Source organism: Oncorhynchus kisutch, linkage group LG17 (assembly GCF_002021735.2).
Source record: "Oncorhynchus kisutch isolate 150728-3 linkage group LG17, Okis_V2, whole genome shotgun sequence".
Lineage (NCBI taxonomy): Eukaryota > Metazoa > Chordata > Actinopteri > Salmoniformes > Salmonidae > Oncorhynchus > Oncorhynchus kisutch.
The window spans coordinates 43200346-43223049 of NC_034190.2; the positions used below are offsets into that span (position 1 = coordinate 43200346).

At 41.8% G+C, this 22704-nt stretch overlaps 2 non-coding genes across 2 annotated transcripts; one reads left to right on the top strand and one right to left on the bottom strand.

Moving 5' to 3' along the window:
• The first annotated feature begins 671 nt into the window (after nt 1-671).
• On the top strand, nt 672-743 carry trnag-ucc (transfer RNA glycine (anticodon UCC)). Its single transcript has one exon. It is a non-coding gene; the product is annotated as a tRNA-Gly (tRNA).
• Nucleotides 744-1029: 286 nt separating this feature from the next.
• Nucleotides 1030-1102, bottom strand: trnap-agg (transfer RNA proline (anticodon AGG)). Its single transcript has one exon. It is a non-coding gene; the product is annotated as a tRNA-Pro (tRNA).
• Between the last annotated feature and the right edge of the window lie 21602 nt (nt 1103-22704).

Here is a 22704-nt window from a genome sequence, read left to right on the forward strand (position 1 = left end):
TGGCTTCAAAAAGAATGGAACTCATTTATTTTGAGTCAAATGACGTAAAGGTACGTGAATCAAAGTAAATTAATGTTGAAAATACCCATTCAAATAGATCAGTTTTCAACTAGAGAGATTGAGACTCAGCGTATCCGTCTCGATCCTCCACAACTGCTTATGTTACCCCTCCATATCTGCAGTGAAAGATGGTGGACCTAGATCGGTTTTTGTCAAACCATAAGACATACCTATAATCGGTCTTCTCACAAAAACATCTCTAGACACTCACGAACATCTAAAACATCTCTAGACACTCACGAACACGGTGGTATTCTCAATTCTTCTCTACATCCCCCACAAGTGTCAGGAGACTCGTCTGAAGTCAGAACCGTCTATGTGCCAACTTCTGTTTGTAGAATCCAAAATCTTTGGGCTACAAACTAATGTGACCCCACTTGCCGCAATGTTCTCTGTTTTGCCCTACGTTCCCCACAAGTGTCACAGGACTAATCTGAAGGTAACCTGTAGTGATTCAAATTATAGATTTTTTAACCAGGGACCTCTCGCAACCTAAGCCATAATCATACACCCAAACCAACGATCTGTTTGGTCAAAGAATGATCACTTTTCACAAAAATGACGGTCAAGATATGAGTCGATGTCTCCATGTGGCTAATGAGCTGCACATAGCATTGGTGGTATAGTGGTGAGCATAGCTGCCTTCCAAGCAGTTGACCCGGGTTCGATTCCCGGCCAATGCAGATCATGAGGACTTCATTTGTTTTAGGGGCTGGATGTCATTTCAAGTGTATTACATTTGAATCATTATCGTTTTTCGTGCAAGTCAGAAATGCTCCTACATTCTGCAGGTTATCTAAAATAATAAATGTTGTGCTACTTTGAACCAACAAGTGCATATCAAAATAGATTTGCAGTCCATCGTCAAATCCATTCAGCCACCTTGTCCTGTGCCCAAGAGGTGATAGTTGGTGTTCCGACCAGTGGCCCAAGATCTGCCTGTCTGATCTTGTTCAAGGATCTGCAAAAGGGCTCATCCGGGATTTGAACCCGGGACCTCTCGCACCCTAAGCGAGAATCATTCCCCTAAAACCAACGAGCCTTATGCCAAAAATTCTTTTTTGCTTTCTGCAGCAATGACAGTGAAGATATCGATTGACGCGTCCACGATGCTTGGAACGATTGAACATCATGTGAGTGTTTTGTGCTTTACTTGTGAGCATAACAGTCTTCCAAACTCTTGACCATGCTTCAGTTCAAATCTTCTGTAGTTCATCTCATGTGTCTTTCACATTCTGTCTTCTTCAGTCGCGACAGCAAACTGATGACGAGTTTTTACAAATGAATGAAGTGCAAAATGAGATCAATTCATTTTTTTAAAGAGAAAATGAAAAAATTTGACTTCAAAAAGAATGGAACTCATTTATTTTGAGTCAAATGACGTATAGGTACGTGAATCAAAGTAAATTAATGTTGAAAATACCCATTCTAATAGATCAGTTTTCAACTAGAGAGATTGAGACTCAGCGTATCCATCTCGATCCTCCACAACTGCTTATGTTCCCCCTCCATATCTGCAGTGAAAGATGGTGGACCTAGATTGGTTTTTGTCAAACCATAAGACATACCTATAATCGGTCTTCTCACAAAAACATCTCTAGCTTCCGAACCGTTTGACCTACAAATTCATATGACCCAGCAGACAAATCATTAAACAGTAACCAGCCAAGTAGACTAGTAACAAAAGTCAGAAATAGCGATAAAATTAATCACTTACCTTTGATGATCTTCATATGATTACACTCACAAAACTCCCAGTTACCCAATAAATGTTTGTTTGTTCGATCAAGTCCCTCTTCATATCCAAAAACCTCTGTTTTGTTAGCGCGTTCTGCTCAGTAATACTTTGGAACAAAGTGCGGTCACAACAGACAGACAAATCTAAAAAGTACCATAAAAGTTCGTAGAAACATGTCAAATGATGTTTATAATCAATCCTTATGTTGTTTTTGTCATAAATAATCAATCTTATTTCAACCGGACAAAGCTCTGTCAATAGAAGAGGAGAAACAAAAAATGTGCACTCCCGGTCACACACTGGACTCATGTCTGGAAATTTCCACTGTCCTCTCATTGAACGTGCTGTTTCTCCCTCATTTTTCAGAGTAAAAGCCTGAAACAATGGCCACATGTTGAGGAAACAATAGAGATCGTGAACTGAGTCATAAGTCTGTGTATGGTGGATAGGCTTTCAATGGAAAAACAGGCATTTCAAAATAAAATTATTTCCTGGATGGATTTTCCTCAGGTTTTCACCTGCCATTTCAGTTCTGTTATACTCACATTATTTTAACAGTTTTGGAAATGTTTTCTATCCAAATTATATGCATATCCTTGCTTCTGGGCCTGAGTAGCAGGCAGGTTACTTTGGGCACACTTTTCATCCAAAATTCTGAATGCTGCCCCCTACACTAGTGAGGTTAAAAGCAGTGGTTTGCGTTTTCAGTTTTGCGGGAATGCTGCCATCAATCCACAGTTTCTGGTTGGGGAATGTTTTAATAATTATCCTCTTACAGCTACCCCCCTACTTTGTGCAATTTCCGCCTGAAGACATAGCCAAATCTAATAGCCTGTAGCTCAGGCACAGAACTAAGGATATGCATATTCTTGGTACCATTTGAAAGAAAACACTTTCAAGTTTGTGTAAATGTGAATTGAATGTAGGAGAATAACACAATATATCTGGTTTAGATAAAACAATACAAAACATACGTTTTTTATTTTTATATCATCTTTAAAATGAACAAGATAAAACAAACATTCAGATAGGATGATGGAGAAAATTTCAGTGAAAAATATAAGAGGGCACCAGTACTTGTGCAAACTTCCAAAATGAGTGTGCTACATTTATCATGAAGTCACCCAGGTGTCCCACACAAGTAGCCCAAATGTACCCAAGTGGCCAAATTGGTGAAGGTATACATTTTGAAACAAATAACTATATACAAAATACCAAAATGGTATTCTAACACACACCCCCCCCAAAAATTGAGAAAAATAAATAAAAAATAAATGGGGAAAAAATAATTATTGATTTAAAAAATATGAAAAATCTATATATACACATTTACAAAATAACATGGGTAACTATTTACACACTTTCAATATTTGGAAGACCCTCAGTCCAAATCTATTTATATAGCCCCAGCCTAAAACCCCAAACAGCAAGCAATGCGCGTGTAGAAGCACGGTGGCTAGGAATAACTCCCTAGAAAGGCAAAAACCTAGGAAGAAACCTAGAGAGGAACCAAGCTATGAGGGGTGGCCAGTCCTGTTCTGGCTGTGCCGGGTGGATATCACAGTGGTTGTAGAGGGTGCAACAGGACAGCACCTCAAGAATAAAAATGAACAGTTTAGGGTTCCATAGCCGCAGGCAGAACAGTTGAAACTGGAACAGCAGCAAGGCAAGGTGGACTGGGGACAGCCAGGAGTCATCATGCCAGGTAGTCCTGACACATGGTCCTAGGGCTCAGGTCCTCCGAGAGAGAGTAAGAGAGAATTAGAAAGAGCATACTTAAATTCACACAGGACACCGGATAAGACAGAAGAAGTACTCCAGATATAACAAACTGACCCTAGCCCCCCGACACAAACTACTGCAGCATAAATACTGGAGGCTGAGACAGGAGGAACAGGAGACACTGTGGCCCCACCCGATGAGACCCCCAGACAGGGCCAAACAGAAAGGATATAACCCCACCCACTTTGCCAAAGCTCTACACAATATTGTGCTGCTGATGCCAGGTGCCATAGCAGTCTCTTTCTGCTGTAAAGCAGATGGTCACCAAGCATGTGGCGCAGGTGATTCGGGACTTAATTTTGGAAAGAACACAGCGACCCTTTTGGCCCTGAGGCACATCCATGCCTGCAGAAACACATTTGGGCAGATGAACACCACTTGTGGCAGGAGCTGGATGAACCAGCTTCAGTGGGGGATGGAAACCTTGGCCCGGGGGGCTGCCATTCGGAGTCAGTGTCACTGTGAAAGAAAATGTTCGAATAGTTTCACATATGAGCCCTGTATCAACGGGTATAATAAACCGATATATACAGTGGGGCAAAAAAGTATTTAGTCAGCCACCAATTGTGCAAGTTCTCCCACTTAAAAAGATGAGAGGCCTGTAATTTTCATCATAGGAACACTTCAACTATGACAGACAAAATTAGGAAAAAAATCCAGAAAATCAAATATTGTATACTGATAATTTCAAACAGGTGCCATTTAATACAGGTAACGACTAGAGGACAGAGGAGCCTCTTACAGGTCTGTGAAAGCTAGAAATCTTGCTTGTTTGTAGGTGACCAAATACTTATTTTCCACCATAATTTGCAAATACATTCATTAAAAATCCTACAATGGGATTTTCAGGATTTTTTTTTCTCATTTTGTCTGTGGTTTCACTGCAATCAACTGGTTTGTTTGTAACACAATCAAACCTGATGGTCCATTTCGCGGGAGGTATTGACTGAAAGAAACCAATTTGAAGACAACAAGTCATGACATCATTGTGCACCAATGAATTCCCCGCTGTTTCGTTGATTGACTGTATTTTAACCCAATGAGCACTGATCGTCTTGAAATCTAGCTGGGTAGATAGCTAATGAGCTGAGGTAAACGGCAATACGTCATGTTTATGTGTTGCAAGACCAACCCATTTAGTAAGCGCCAGCGTAGAGAGTCATTCACTATTGAAGTTTCATACCGGAAGGAGAAACACATATTACGAACTACATTGTTTGATAAACGCACAGATTCAGCTGTTTATATATCAATCAGTATGGCAACTAAGTCAGGGAAAGCTACATCTAAGTCTAGATATACAGATGTGTACAACTTGGTTCTTTGTTTTACTCTCATTATTTATCTGGATGCATAGTCACTTTACCTTGCTTTCCTGTACATGTCTACCTCAAGTACCTCTGCACATTGATCTAGAGCTGGTATTCCCTGTATTTTGCTCCATTCTTATGTATTGTATTGTATTTTATTTTATTCCTCGTGTTAGTTACCATTTTATTTGTTATTATTATTTTTAATCATTGGGAAAGGTTTGTAAGCAAGCATTTAACTGCTGTAAAGTCTACACCAGTTGTATTTGGCACGTTATAAATAACATTTGATACCACCTGTTGTGCAGCGAGATGCTGCGTGCTTCTCGACCAATGGTGAATTAAGTGTTCTTACAAGCCCAGACATATTTATATGGAATCCCATTTGAAAGTTGCCTTTTTTCCCCCTGCCCGTTCCTGCCCAATATTCAATTGAGAACAGTCTGATGGGTGAACAGATGATCACTTGATGAGAGAACCGTGTGTGCAGCCTGAAGCAAGGAACAGAGCTCATGCTTTTTTTGTGGCTTTCTCAAATCATCAATAGCGTATAGTCACATCATGCAGTCCATATACGTTTTGATTTCTAAGACGTTCTAAGGTTTCTATCATTGACAACTAAAGTTGTATGACAATAACCTGGCTGACATAATTTAAAAACATCCACAGCCTTAGTTACAGGTACATTATCCATTTCAATGTACAGTCGTGGCCATAAGTTTTGAGAATGACACAAATATTAATTTTCAGTCTGCTGCCTCAGTGTCTTCAGATATTTTTGTCAGATGTTACTATGGAATACTGAAGTATATTTACAAGCATTTCAAAAGTGTCAAAGGATTTAATTGACAATTACATGAAGTTGATGCAGAGTCAATATTTGCAGTGTTGACCCTTCTTTTTCAAGACCTCTGCAATCCGCCCTGGCATGCTGTCAATTAACTTCTGGACCACATCCTGACTGATGACAGCCCATTCTTGCATAATCAATGCTTGGAGTTTGTCAGAATTTGTGGGTTTTTGTTTGTCCACCTGCCTCTTGAGGCTTGACCACAAGTTCTCAATGGGATAAAGGTCTGGGGAGTTTACTGGCCATGGACCCAAAATATCAATGTTTTGTTCTCCGAGCCAATTAGTTATCACTTTTGCCTTATGGCAAGGTGCTCCATCATGCTGGAAAAGGCATTGTTCGTCACCAAACTGTTCCTGGATGGTTGGGAGAAGTTGCTCTCAGAGGATGTGTTTGTACCATTTCTTTATTCATGGCTGTGTTCTTAGGCAAAATTGTGAGTGAGCCCACTCCCTTGGCTGAGAAGCAAACCCACACATGAATGGTCTGAGGATGCTTTACTGTTGGCATGACACAGGACTGATCGTAGCGCTCACAGTCTTCTCCAGACAAGCTTTTTTCCAGATGGCCCAAACAATCGGAAAGGGGATTCATCAGAGAAAATGACTACCCCAGTCCTCAGCAGTCCAATCCCTGTACCTTTTGCAGAATATCAATCTGTCCCTGATGTTTTTCCTAGAGAGAAGTGGCTTATTTGCTGCCCTTCTTGACACCAGTTCAACCTCCTAAAGTCTCACTGTGCTTGCAGATGCACTCACATCTGCCTGCTGCCATTCCTGAGCAAGCTCTGTACTGGTGGTGCCCCGATCCCGCATCTGAATCAACTTTAGGAGACGGTCCTGGCGCTTGCTGGACTTTCTTGGGTGCCCCGAAGCCTTCTTCACAACAATTGAACCGCTCTCCTTGAAATTCTTGATGATCTGATAAATGGTTGATTTAGGCGCAATCTTACTGGCAGCAATATCCTTGCCTGTGAAGCCCTTTTTGTGTAAAACAATGATTACGGCACGTGTTTCCTTGCAGGTAACGATGGTTGACAGAGGAAGAACAATGGTTCCAAGCACCACCCTCCTTTTGAAGCTTCCAGTCTGTTATTCGAACTCAATCAGCATGACAGAGTGATCTCTAGCCTTGTCCTCGTCAACACTCACACCTGTGTTAACGGGATAATCACTGACATGATGTCAGCTGGTCCTTTTGTGGCAGGGCTGAAATGCAGTGGAAATGTTTTTGGGGATTCAGTTCATTTGCATGGCAAAGAGGGACTTTGCAATTCATCTGATCACTCTTCATAACATTCTGGAGTATATGCGAGTGACATTAAAAATGGATTATAGCTTTTACCTGGATTGACCTGGTCAATTTCATGGAAAGAGCAGGTGTTCCAAATGTGCATGATTACATTGACAGGGAGAGCTGGTCCTAGATCAATATTCCTACCCTGAAGACGTTTTGTGAATATGGGCCGTGGAATAAAGCTGTTGCACACCAGTCATTTCACCAAAGTACCCTAGAGGTATTACAGTCAATGCGTATGACCTGGAAATAAGTGAATCTTCAGATATCAACGACACTAACAAATAGATTGAATTGTTCAGAAACATGTGCAGTAAATGCTAACACGACTTTGGTAATGAAAGGTACATGACGCATTTATTGTCACCTCCCTATCAGGCCACTGCATGCCGTGACATTGGCCTGGCTGGTGACACACATCTTCTTCAAGCTGTCTGACTGAATACTGGGGCCTTCAGTGCTACCGGAAGCAAGGTCCTTACCTGGGAGCACAGCAACAGTCTCTCTCTCACAGCCATTCTGTGAACATGGATTATATGTAACCACTCAAATTCATACAAAGTACTACAGGAAAAAGCACTGACTTACAGAATATGAACTTTGTCCATTTGACCCAATTCTTCAATCTGGACTGTGATATACATTTTAGTTGACACGCCTGTGACATGTCTGATATACATGAATTAAAATGTATTCACCCTGGACATGGGATTTGTACTGTGCTGCCATCCTGTTAGAAGGTTAGAGGTTTAGACAAAAAGCATGACATGAAGCATTATTTTATTGACTTCATGCAAAAGATGCTGGATAACGACCGAGCCGAACCTTCTCCGCCACTAGATGGAGACAAAGAACGCTGGTATCTGCCCATATTTGGTGTTTTCCACCCACAAAAACCTGAACAAATAAGAGGTGTTTGACTCCAGTGCTAAGTGTAAAGATGTGTCACTTAACGACGTCCTGCTCAGTGGTCAAGACTTAAACACCACACTCTTGGGCGTCCTAATACGCTTCCGCAAGGATTGCATTGCACTAACGGCAGATGTGCAACAAATGTTTTACTGTTTTGGTGTACGTGAGGATCACAGAGATTACTTAAGGTTTCTCTGGTATGAAGACAACATAACTGAGTGCAGGATGAAAGTCCATGTATTTGGGAACAGCCCTTCACCAGCCATGAGACGAGCAGCTCTACATTGTGAGGAGGAACACAGGTCAGAACCCAAGCAATATGTAGTGAGGAACTTCTACGTCGATGATGGGCTGACATCAGTAGCTACTAGAGAAGAAGCTATCAACATTCTAATAAAAACACAATCAATGTTGGCAGAGTCCAACATGAAACTACACAAGATTGCATCCAATAGCAAAACGGTTATGGAAGCCTTCCCTATGGAGGACCATGCAAAAGACTTAAAATATCCGGACCTAGGAGTGGTTCCTCTCCCCTTTCAACGGAGACTGGGACTTTCCTGGAAACAGACAGCTTCTCATTCCAGGTGTCCCACAATGAGAAGCCTTTTATGCAGAGAGGCATCCTGTCCACAGTGAATAGTCTTTATGACCCCCTTGGATTCGTGGCTCCAATAACAATGCCAGGTAAAGCCTTAATCAGAGAACTCTCTTCTGATCAGAGTGAGTGGGATGCCCCCCTTCCCACAGAAAAAGAGGAATGGAAAATGTGGAAGGAATCTTTGATGGAGTTGGAACATATGTATATTCGGCGGACCTACATTCCAGTCTCCTTGTCTACCACTCAAAGAAGAGAGCTACACCTTCTTGGATACCTCTACAGTAGCCATAGGAGCGGTAGCCTACCTGAGAGTTATTGACTCGGAAGGTCAAATGCATGTTGGATTTGTCATGGGGAAAATCAAAATTGGCCCCTTGACCGGCCCACACTATCCCACGCCTAGAACTGTGTGTGGCTGTGCTAGCTGTTGAGATGTATGAACTGATCAGAGACGAAATGGACATAGTGATGTAAATGCGGCCAAGTTCTACACAGACAGTAAGATAGTTCTCGGTTACATCCACAATGTCACCAAAAGATTGTATATGTATGTTGCCAATAGGGTAACTTGCATCAGGAAGTCTACCCATCCAGACCAGTGGTGTTATGTAAACACTGACAGCAATCCAGCAGACCATGCAACCAGGCCCATACTAGCTGTGCTCTTAAAGTACACCAGTTGGTTCTCAGGCCCACCTTTCCTGACCCAAACAAACTCAAGTGAGCCTGAGAACATACATTTTGGCCTTGTAGAGCCTCACGCAGACGCAGAGATTCGACCAGACGTCACTGCCTTCGCCACTAAGGTTTCTGGAGCTCAACTTGGCTCTCATCGCTTTGAGAGGTTCTCAATCGAGCCACAGCGCGACTCATTCATGTTGCCAGATCCTTCCATGAAGGTGCGAACAACACCAGCTGCAGAGACACAGAAAATGGACAGCAGAAAAGCCAAATGTAAAAGTAGGAGATGTTGTCTTATTGAAAGACAGTTAGGCACACAGAAATGAATGGCCAGTCGGGCTTGTGGTTAAAACCTTTCCCAGTACTGACAAAAAGGTTAGGAAAGTAGAACTAAAAATTTCTAAAGGAGCTGCTAAGGTATTTCTGAGACCAATCTCAGAGATTGTTGTTCTTCTTTCTGAAGCATCCTAGAGACAAAAGATAAGAATAAAAAGGACATTTTGTTTTCTTCATACATGTTTTATTTCATAGTGGCACAATTGAATTATACCAGGCGGGGAGTGTGCTGCCATCCTGTTAGAAGGTAACAGATCACTTTTTATTACAATATTTAAGATGGATTTTCATTGTGTTCCATGGTGTTATTTGACCCCTAGTGGAGCTTTCTGGTACTTAGACTGTACGCAAACAGGAAGTTGAGAATTCGTTCTGCACGCACAGGTCTTTCAGTGTAGTTATTTCTTGTCACGCTTCAGCCTTGGAAAATATTTGTTTAAGTTCGATTCAAGCATTTAGCTAGTGATGATAATCTTGTTATTGATAGTTTCTTACATATCAATGTTGGTTGGTTGCGTTTACTCACAAATGGCCTTGCATGTATGCCGTCAGCTGTATTACTTTGCTCGTGCGTCATGCAAACGAATTGTAAAATATATAATACTGTAGTTCTGTTACTGTTTCTAGTGTAATATGCTTTGTTATTCTACAGAGAGGGTTGTACATTATTAGAGTAATGAAAGGAGTTAGCCAACTACCATATGAGTAACAATGAGTTATATGGTTTGGCGTCATGCCAGATGCATGGTACCTTGGCACGTGCTTTGTATTTTCATGCAACTTCAACTTGAAATGTATAATGTACAGCTACAGTATGTCTATGTGAATTGAATACTAAAGTATATTATTTTCTGTATTTTGCAGTTTCACAAACGTTTTCAATATAGTCATTCAAGAAAGTAACACCTTGGGAGTTTTATTGAAGACTTAGTCGTTAGCTATCTGTCTAGTTTTGAATGGGAACGCAATTCAAGGGCAGAATATGCACTGATTTTAGACCTTTTTAATCAAACTCTAAGTGCTGTCTTGATGTTGAAGTTACAACAGAAGAAAATATATATATACACACACACTGCTCAAAAAAATAAAGGGAACACTTAAACAACACAATGTAACTCCAAGTCAATCACACTTCTGTGAAATCAAACTGTACACTTAGGAAGCAACACTGATTGACAATACATTTCACATGCTGTTGTGCAAATGGAATAGACAACAGGTGGAAATTATAGGCAATTAGCAAGACACCCCCAATAAAGGAGTGGTTCTGCAGGGGGTGACCACAGACCACTTCTCAGTTCCTATGCTTCCTGGCTGATGTTTTGGTCACTTTTGAATGCTGGCGGTGCTTTCGCTCTAGTGTGGGTTGTAGACTCCGTCTCATGCTACCACAAGTGGCTCAGGTAGTGCAGCTCATCCAGGATGGCACATCAGTGCGAGCTGTGGCAAGAAGGTTTGCTGGGTCTGTCAGCGTAGTGTCCAGAGCATGGAGGCACTACCAGGAGACAGGCCAGTACATCAGGAGACGTGGAGGCCGTAGGAGGGCAACAACCCAGCAGCAGGACCGCTACCTCCGCCTTTGTGCAAGGAGGAGCACTGCCAGAGCCCTGCAAAATGACCTCCAGCAGGCCACAAATGTGCATGTGTCTGCTCAAACGGTCAGAAACAGACTCCATGAGGGTGGTATGAGGGCCCGACGTCCACAGGTGGGGGTTGTGCTTACAGCCCAACACCGTGCAGGATGTTTGGCATTTGCCAGAGAACACCAAGATTGGCAAATTCGCCACTGGCGCCCTGTGCTCTTCACAGATGAAAGCAGGTTCACACTGAGCACGTGACAGACGTGACAGAGTCTGGAAACGCTGTGGAGAACGTTATGCTGCCTGCAACATCCTCCAGCATGACCGGTTTGGCGGTGGGTCAGTCATGGTGTGGGGTGACATTTCCTTGGGGGGCCGCACAGCCCTCCATGTGCTCGCCAGAGGTAGCCTGACTGCCATTAGGTACCGAGATGAGATCCTCAGACCCCTTGTGAGACCATATGCTGGTGCGGTTGGCCCTGGGTTCCTCCTAATGCAAGACAATGCTAGACCTCATGTGGCTGGAGTGTGTCAGCAGTTCCTGCAAGAGGAAGGCATTGATGCTATGGACTGGCCCGCCCGTTCCCCAATTGAGCACATCTGGGACATGTCTCGCTCCATCCACCAACGCCACGTTGCACCACAGACTGTCCAGGAGATGGCGGATGCTTTAGTCCAGGTCTGGGAGGAGATCCCTCAGGAGACCATCCGCCACCTCATCAGGAGCATGCCCAGGCATTGTAGGGAGGTCATACAGGCACGTGGAGGCCACACACACTACCGAGCCTCATTTTGACTTGTTTTAAGGACATTACATCAAAGTTGGATCAGCCTGTAGTGTGGTTTTCCACTTTAATTTTGAGTGTGACTCCAAATCCAGACCTCCATGGGTTGATAAATTTGATTTCCATTGATAATTGTTGTGTGATTTTGTTGTCAGCACAACTATGTAAATATTTCATAAGAATATTTCATTCAGATGTAGGATGTGTTATTTTAGTGTTCCCTTTATTTTTTTGAGCAGTGTATATACACTGAACAAAAATATAAAAACGCAACATGCAACAATTTCAAATATTTAGTTACAGTTCATATAAGAATCTGTCAATTGAAATAAATTAGGTCAAATCTTTCTCCCCGATTTTGTGGTCTCTAATTGGTTGTTACAGTCTTGTCCCATCGCTGCAACTCCCGTATGGGCTCGGGAGAGGCAAAGCTCGAAAGCCATGCATCCCTCCAAAACATTATCCTGCCAAGCCGCACTGCTTCTTGACACTGCTCGCTTAACCCGGAAGCCAGATGCAGGAGGAAACACCGTACAACTGGCAACCGAAGTCAGCGTACATGCACCCGGCCCGGCACAAGGAGTCGCTAGAGTGCGATGGGACAAGGACATCCCTGCCGGCCAAACCCTCCCCTAAACCTGGACAACGCTGGGCATTAGGCCCTAATCTATGGAGTTCACATGACTGGAAATACAGAAATGCATCTGTTGGTCAAAGAACTTTTATAAAAGTAGTGACGTGGATCAGAAAACCAGTCAGTATTTGGTTTGACCACTATTTTCCTCATGCAGCGCGACACATCTAATTCACATTGTGTTGATTGTGGCTTGTGGAATGTTGTCCCACTCCTCTTCAATGGATGTGCGAAGTTGCTGGATATTGGCGGGAACTGGAACACTGTGTCGTACACTCGATCCAGAGCGTCCCAAACCTGCTCAATGGGTGACATGTCTTGTGAGTATGCAGGCCATAGAAGAACTGGAACATTTTCTATTCCACAAGTGCATATGGTCCCATTTGGAATTGGACCTACTATATGACAGAACAAAATAAGGTATATCGTTTTGATTTGAACGCTTCAATGTTAAATATTATGAAGTTACTGTCAGCCATTTACTGTGGCAGGTAGAAAAACAGGCTCTCAGGTTTTTTACCAGCCCAAATAAAAATAAAAATACAAATAAATTACAGCAACAAAACACTAAACAGATGAGCATGCTTTATGTTTCTAAAATAAATGTATTGTAAGAAGTAATGTGGTATATTTTTTTATTTCACAGCATTTTGTGTCCTGATTTTAAAAAATTAAAAAATATCACAGATGAGACAAACATTTTCACAAAAGCGGACCACAATGGAAATAAGTCCCAGACTTTGTTATCCTCGATTTTATTCATGCGCATGTATGGCTTTTAAGTTGTGTGCTTGTTTTTTTTTAAATGGTTGAATTAATAAACTAAACACCTGCTCCTTTTAAAGGCAGGAGTTTACAGTTTACTCGAGTCATGTGCTGTGCCTGTGAGATTGAGTCTGACTAGTATCACTGTTGCTTGTCTTCACTAGCAGTTGAAACTCAAACATTGTTTTATTCACAAGCTAGGTTGCTTTTCAATGTAAATTGCCAAGAAACACAAGGACAAAGTCTCACTTCAGCGGACTTTCATTTCAAGTAAATTTTATGACTGTGTGCAGCGGTTCTAAAAATGAATCTGTCACTCAGCTCTTTACAAGCACACAGCCCCCAGCCATGCAGTGTCGCAGCGTGAGGCAGAAATACTTTGAAAACATCTACTGCAGTATTTATTTTGCTATAAATGTGAAATGCTCGAACTGTGGAGCACTGACCACCCACCAACATGACTGATCAAATAGACATTTTAACAGCCAATGCCAAAATCTACCTGCATTTGGCAGATGTTAAGTTTGAGTACAACATACAAGTATGCTTCAATGTTTTTAGCTATTTACCATCCTTGGAAAGTGGAGACAATGTAAAACAAAATAAAACATGTTATTAGTTAGAGGTATTGAAGGGTACAGTATATAATGTATTTTCATGTTTCTTTTGAAAGTTCTTAATTGAGCATCACTCTAGTGTACCTCTGGTGTGCAATCAGTCGTTTTCTGAGCTGACTGTCAAAAAAATGTATGTTTAATATACATTTAAATAAAAGTGAGAATCAAACATGTATTGATCTTTCAATGACCTCACCACAATTTAAGAAAACACGTGTGATTCAGTATAGATCAACTGCCTTCACATGTTCTTACTTTCACTGTCTCCCTCCTTTTTCTGCTCTGCCTCTTCGCCTTTTTGACCAAAGCATCTGTAAATTCCATACAATCAATGCATGTCAACAAACATAAGTTAAATGTGGCTTGCTAGGGCACCGTAATGTTAACTACACTACCATCCAAAAGTTTGAGGTCACTTAGAAATGTCCTTGTTTTTGAAAGAAAAGCACATTTTTGGTCCATTTAAAATAACATCAAATTGATCAGAAATACAGTGTAGACATTTAATGTTGTAAATTACTATTGTACCTGGAAACGGCAGATTTTTTATTTTTTTATGGAATATTTACATAGGCGTACAGAGGACTATTATCAGCAACCATAATTCCTGTGTTCCTATGGCACGTTGTGTTAGCTAATCCAAGTTTATAATTTTAAAAGGCTATTTGATCATTAGAAAACCCTTTTGCAATTATGTTAGCACAGCTGAAAACTGTTGTACTTTATTAAAGAAGCAATAAAACTGGCCTTCTTTAGATTAGTTGAGTATCTGTAGCATCAGCATTTGTGGGTTCAATTACAGGCTCAAAATGGCCTGCTCCCGATTGTCATATGTCTTTGTTACCCCTGTGCTGTTCCTGTCCTGTTACCTGTCTTTCTTATTAAATGTTCAACTCCCTGTACCTGCTTCTCATTTCCAGCATCGGTCCGTACAGAATGCAGAAGCCATCATACGAAGTATCGGGAGTGCTTACGTTCCAGTTGGTGGTGACATCAGGTCCGGGGCCTGACACTGATGGAACCGGGGGTGCCTAAGCCAGCTCGTCGGGCTGTCACTCCCTACATGGCTCGAGAGGTTTCTTGCCCCGGAAGGCACCCATCCCACGTCCGGGCCTCAGCCGCATCGCCAGGCTTTTATGCCCATTCGGTTCGTCATGCTGCTACGCCTCCGCCGGATCATCGGGCTCCCAACCCTCAACGGGATCGACAGGCCTTCACGCCCAGCCGGCTTGTCCATCGCCCGTGCCTCGGCCGGCCCATCAGGCGCCCTTGGGGAGGGGGTACTGTTACACCTGCTCCCACTCTTCCTCCCTTCCTCCCTGGCACTTGAGGGCTACAAAATAAGGTCTATTGTTTTGATGTGAATTCTTCAATGTTTTTAAATATATGAAGTTACTACAAGCCATTTACCTCTGCTGTCTTGCAGTACGGTTGGGTGGAGAGATGTCTGAGACAAAATTAATCACATGTTAACATAAACAGATGTCTAATGTATGTCAGACTTTATTTGAAAGTTCAGGCTCTAAAGTATGACACTACAAAATAAGGTCCACTGTTTTGATGTGAATGTTTTTAAATACTATCAAGTTACTGAAGGCCATCTACCTCTGCTCTGTGACACTTCCAGGTGAGCTTGTTGGAGAAACTTCTGTGAGACAAAGTTAATCACATTAACAGATGTCTAATGTCCAGTATCAGTCAAGGTTTGGACACACCTACTCATTGAAGGGTTTTTATTTATTTGTTCTATTTTCTACATTGTAGAATAATAGTAAAGACAAACTATGAAATAACACATGGAATCATGTAATAACCAAAAAAGTGTTAAACACATCAAAATATATTTGAGATTATTCAAATAGCCACCCTTTGCCTTGATGACAGCTTTGCACACTCTTGGTATTCTCTCAACAAGCTTCATGAGGTAGTCACCTGGAATGCATTTCAATTAACAGGTGTGCCTTGCTAAAAGTGAATTTGTGGAATTTCTTTCCTTTTTACTGTGTTTGAGCCAATCAGTTGTGTTGTGACAAGGTAGGGTGATAACCATATTTGGTAAAAGACCAAGTCCATATTATGGCAAGAACAGCTCAAATAAGCAAAGAGAAACAACAGTCCATCATTACTTTAAGACATGAAGGTCAGTCAACCAGGAAAATGTAAAGAAATTTGAACGTTTCTTCAAGTGCGGTCGCAAAAACCATCAAGCGTATGATGAAACTGTCTCTCACGAGGACCGCCACATGAATGGAAGCCAGAGTTACCTCTGCTGCAGAGGATACGTTTATTAGAGTTACCAGCCTCAGAAATTGCAGCCCAAATAAGTAACAGACACTTTAACATCAACTGTTCAGAGAAGACTGCGTGAATCAGGCTTTTATGGTTGAATTGCGAAGAAACCACTTAAAGGACACCAATAAGAAGAGATTTGCTTGGGCCAAAATACATGATTAATGGACATTCGACTGGTGGAAATCTGTCCTTTGGTCCGAGGAGTCCAAATTTGTTCCAACCGTGGGGAGTTTGAGACACAGAGAAGGTGAACGGAGGACTTCCAAGTTTGGTTCCCAGCGTGAAGCATTGAGGGGGAAATGAGATGGTATGGGGGTGCTTTGCTGGTGACACTCAGTGATTTATTTAGAATTCAAGGGACACTTAACCAGTATGGCTACCACAGCATTCTTCAGCGATACGCCATCCCATCTGGTTTGCGCTAAGTGGGACAATAATTTATTTTTCAACAGGACAATGACCGCTCCAGGCTGTGTAAGGGCTATTTGACTAAGAAGGAGACGGATGGAGTGCTGCATCAGATGACCTGGCCCCCACAATCACCCGACATCAACCCAATTGAGATGTTTTGGGATGAGTTGGACCACAGAGTGAAGGAAAAGCAGCCAACAAATGCTCAGCATATGTGGGAACTCCTTCAAGCATTCCAGGTGAAGTTGGTTTAGAGAATGCCGAGTGTGCAAAGCTGTCATCAAATCAAAGGGTGCCTACTTTGAATAATCTCAAATATAAAATATATTTTGATGTGGTCACTTTTTTGGTTACTACACCAATCAATCAATCAATCCATTGTATTTATAAACCCCTTTTTACATCAGCAGATGTCAAAGTGCTATACAGAAACCCAGCCTAAAACCCCAAACAGCAAGCAATACAGATGTAAAAGCACAATGGATAGGAAAAACTCCCTGGAAAGGCTGGAACCTGGGAAGAAACCTAGAGAGGAACCAGGCTCTGGGGGGTGGCCAGTCCCCTTCTGGCTGTGCTGGGTGGGTATTATAAAAGTACATGATTCTCTATGTGTTATTTCATAGTTTTGATGTCTTCACTATCATTCAACAATGTAGAAAATGGTAATAATAAAGAAAAACCCTTGAATGAGTAGGTGTGTCCAAACTTTTGACTGGTACTGAATGTCACTTTATTTGAAAGTTCTGATTCCAAAAGAATGGCCCAACCCTTAGACCCCTCAAACTCAACTCTGGACCTCAAAGCTAGTTCCAATGCATTTTTTCATTGATTCCCTCTAATCAGGGTCTGATTTAGACCTGGGAAACAAGGTGTGTACTATTAATTATCAGGTAGAGCAGAAAACAAGCTGGCTCTGACCCTCGTAGGGTAAGAGTTGAATATCCCTGCCCTAGACCCTACTCCCTATGCACCTGAGGAGATCTGTGAAGATTTGACAGGTGTAAGCAATTTGGTAATAATTTAAATTAGCCCTCTGAAAGGTGAAGTGGAAGTTAAGCGGACTTGTAACTGTTAGAGCAATTAATTTTCATTAACGTGTGTTGTACCTAATAAACTGTCTGAGTGTACATTGTAATTGTTAAGGTTAATTTGCTCACCATTATCTAGTAGACTTCTGGACAAACTGGTGATGCAAAGGAGAGAAATAATCAGAAACTGATTAATCACTCAATCAATGAATCAAGTAAATGTATTGTTTTCTCATGCACTTATCAACTCTGTGGTGGCCTTCTGCTAAACTGCTTCAAAGACAAGGTAGAAAATTAAAGTGACTAGAAGATAACTCACATGGTGCAGGTGTACAAATAGTCCAAGCAAGCTAAAAGTAAAACAGAAATGTCAAAATAATACATTTCTACATAAATGTAACTTGTCTTATTCAATTGTGACCATTCCTGTTGAACGAGGAACCGCTCGGTTTGTTGTTTTGAAAGTGTATTGGAAAGTTAGTAGCAAGCTAACTTTTAGGTTTGGATCCTGCGACGCATTTGACATCAGTTGCTGGGACTGCTAATCTCTGTCCCAGTGCTCCTTCCGACCAAGGTTGGATCCGAGGAGCTATTTGGCATAGCAGCTAGCCTAGCTGTTAGCTAGCTGCCTATCAAGCTACCTGGGTTTCTCGAGGGCTCGAACGCAGCTCGCGACGCGATTAGCCATTGTGGCTGGGACCGCGGATTCTCCCAGGTTTGTGGCTGACTAGATCCCTGCTGTTTATTGTGTTCAATCTTCCCTGTGACCTGCCCAGTCTGAAACTGCGAGGAGTAACAGCGTAACCTACCGTTGCTAGTTACCATGACAAAGCCCAACGCCGGCAGAAGTACCGTTGAGGACAGTGGTGTCTCTCTATCACAGGTGAAGGATCTTTTAAACAAACAACAATAGTTCTACAAGCAGTTGTTACAACAACAACAAAAATGGCTGAATCAATCCAAACACTGGTTGATTCAACTACTAAAATAATGGACAACCTGACCAGAATGGTCAAGGACCTGAAGAACAGTTCGCAGTTCTCCAGTGTCAGCTCGATGAGGTGAAACAGGAGAACGGCAAGATGACAGCAATCTACCTGTAAGCCATTGAGAGAGGACATCAATTCTGTATGTGAATCCATGATAACAATGACAGACAAATCAGACTATCTTGAGGGACAATCAAGGCGGAACAACATGGTTGTGTAAGGAATTGTAGTCTCCCCACATAAGACCTGGACAGAGTGTGAGGACAAAGTGAGGGAAATTGAAGATTGACCACTGGAAGATTGAGTGGAGAGCACCCACAGGACTGGAAAACCCACCACCGGCCCAGGTGATAGGTCCAGGCCGGTAGTGGTCAAGTTTGAGGTTCAAGGACAAGGTAGCTGTTCTGGAAAGAGCCAAGAACTTGAAAGGAACGTATATCTTCTTCAATGAGGACCATCCTGAAGTTATGCGCCAGAAGAGCCATGAAAGCTGTCAGAGCGCAAAGAGACATTGCTTACATCTGCTAAGACAGGCTCATTGCTTTGTTTGCTCTTTTCCATATTATGTCTATCTCTGATAAGCTTCCCAGAAAAGGGCTGAAAATAGCCCATATTAATATATGTAGCCTTAGAAATAAGGTTAACCTTTTGCGTGCAGGGGGCAGATTTTTGTTTTTGGCAAAAAAAATGTACCCATTTGAAACTGCCTATTTCTCAGCCCCAGAAACTAGAATATGCATATAATTGTCATATTAGGATAGAAAACACTCTAAAAGTTTCCAAAACTGTAAAAATATTGTCTGTGAGTATAACAAAACTGATATTGCAGGCAAAAACCTGAGGAAAATCCAATCAGGAAATGACTCTTATTTTGAAACATCTCTGTTCCTATGCATGCCTATCCTCCATTTAAAGGGATATCAACCAGATTCCCTTTTCTGTGGCTTCCCTAAGGTGTCAGTCTTTAGACCATAGTTTCAGGCTTTTATTTAGAAAAATGAGCATGAAAGATCACATTACGTAGATAGGTCATGAAAGTGGATAGGTAAGTGGATAGGTGGGGGCTCTGAGTGAGTTTTGCGCAACAGAGTAAAGCGGCCATTGTTTCTCCCGGTGTTATTGAAAAACCTACATAACCGGTTGATATATTATCGAATATATATTTTAAAAACAACCTGAGGATTGATTATAAAAAATGTTTGAAATGTTTCTGTGGACATTATGGATATTACTTGGAATATACGTCTGCGTTGTCATGACCGCTCTTTCCTGTGGATTTCTGAACATAATGCGACAAACAAACGGAGGTATTTTGGGTATAAAAATAATCTTTATGGAACAAAAGGAACATTTGTTGTGTAACTGGGAGTCTCGTGAGTGAAAACATCCGAAGATCAAAGGTAAACGATTAATTTGATTGCTTTTCTGATTTTCATGACTTAATAAAATCCATAACATTCATATATTAGCCATTTCAGAGACTCACTTGGATAATTAATTTGATGATACAGCAGTAGCAATACAAGGATATAACATCTACAGAAGAGACAGAAATGCTTATGGGGAGGTGTTGCTTTTTATATTCAGAGCTATATCCCTGTAATGCTTAGAGAATATCTTATGTGAAGTGTAATTGAAGTGTTGTGTTTGCAGGTTCACTTGGCACATCTAAAGCCTTTTCTTATGGGGTGTTGCTACAGGCCACTAAATGCTAACAGTCAGTATCTAAATAATATGTGTGAAATGATTGAATGTGTATGTGATGTAAACAGAGAGGTCTACTTTCTTGGGGACCTGAATATTGACTGGTTTTCATCAAGCTGTCCGCTCAAGAGGAAACGTCTCACTGTAAGCAGTGCCTGTAATCTGGTTCAGGTTATTAATCAACCTACCAGGGTGTTTACAAACACAAGATAATCCACATGTATCGATCACATTTTTACAAATACTTTAGAACTTTGTTCTAAAGCTGTATCCATACCCATTGGGTGCAGTGATCACAATATTGTGGCTATATCCAGAAAAGCCAAAGTTCCAAAAGCTGGGCATACAATAGTGTATAAGAGATCATACAAAAGATTTTGCTGTGACTCTTATGTGGATGATGTTAAAAATATTTGTTCGTCTTATGTGATTAATAAGGAGCATACAGATGCTGCACTTGATGAATTTATGAAATTGCTTCTTCCAATTATGGATAAACATGCACCTGACTGTTAGAACTGTTAGGGCTCCATGGATTGATGAGGAATGGTTTAAAGAGATGGGGCAAAAGGAGTGGCTAATAAGTCTGGCTGCACATCTGACTGGCAGACTTATTGCAAATTGAGAAATGATGTGACTAAATTCAACAACAAAAATAAACTGTATTATGAAGCCAAGAACAATGATATAAAGAAAGATGGGAAAAAACTTTAGAGTACTTTAAATTAAATTATGGGCAGAAAGACATTCAACTCCATCTTTCATCGAATCAGATGGCTTATTCATCACAAAACCATTTAAAATCAAATTCTATTAGTCACATGCGCCGAATACAACAAGTGTAGACCTTACAGTGAAATTCCTACTTACGAGCCCCGAACCAACAGTGCAGTTTCAAAAATAAATACGGATAAGAAGAGAAAAGTAACAAGTAATTAAAGAGCAGCAGTAAAAAAGAACAATATATACAGAGAGATGCCGGTACAGAGTCCACGTGCGGGGGCACCGGTTAGTTGAGGTAGTATGTACATGTAGGTAGAGCTATTAAAGTGACTATGCATAGATGACAACAGAGAGTAGAGTAAGTAGAGTAAGCTTAAAGCTTATGAGCTTTGAAGGCACTATGGTGTTGAACGCTGAGCTGTTGTCAATGAATATCATTCTCACATAGGTGTTCCTTTTGTCCAGGTGGGCAAGGGCAGTGTGGAGTGCAATAGAGATGGCATCTGTGGATTTGTTGGGGTGGTATGCAAATTGGAGTGGGTCTAGGGTTTCTGAGATAATGGTGTTGATGTGAGCCATGACCAGCCTTTCAAAGCACTTCGTGGTTACAGATGTGAGTGCTACGGGTCGGTAGTCATTTAGGCAGGTTACCTTAGTGTTCTTGGGCACAGGCACTTTGGTGGTCTGCTTAAAATGTGTTGGTATTACAGACTCGGACAGGTTTAAAATGTCAGTGAAGACACATGCTAGTTTGTCAGCGCTTGCTCTGGGTGCATGTCCTGGTAATCCATCTGGCCCTGTGGCCTTGTGAATGTTGACCTGTCTAAAGGTTGTACTCACATCGGCTGCGTTCCGGTACAGCTGGTGCTCTCATGCATGTTTCAGTGTTATTTGCCTCGAAGCTAGCAAAGAAGTAGTTTAGCTTGTCTGGTAGGCTCGTGTCACTGGGCAGCTCTCGGCTGTGCTTCCCTTTGTAGTCTGTAATGGTTTGCAAGCCCTGCCACATCCGACGAGCATCAGAGCCGGTGTAGTACGACTTAATCTTAGTCCTGTATTGACGCTTTGCCTGTTTGATGGTTTGTCGGAGGGCATAGCAGGATTTCTTAAAAGCTTCCGGGTTAGAGTCCCGCTCCTTGAAAGTGGCAGCTCTAGCCTTTAGCTCAGTGCGGATGCTGCCTGTAATCCATGGCTTCTGGTTGGGGTATGTACGTACGGTCAACTGTGGGGACAACGTCATCAATGCACTTATTGATGATGCCAATAACAGATGTGATGTACTTCTCAATGTCATTGGCGGAATCCTTGAGCATATTCCAGTATGTGCTAGCAAAACAGTCCGGTAGCTTAGCATCTGCTTCATCTGACCACTTTTTTATTGATCTAGTCACGGGTGCTTCTTGCTTTAATTTTTGCTTTTAAGCAGGAATCGGGAGGATGGAATTATGGTCGGATTTGCCAAATGGAGGGCGAGGGAGAGCTTCGTATGTGGACTCTAGGTGGTCTAGAGTTTTTTTCCCTCTGGTTGCACATTTAACATGCTGATAGAAATTTGGTGAAACTGATTTAAGTTTCCCTGCATTAAAGTCCCCGGCTACTAGGAGCGCCACCTC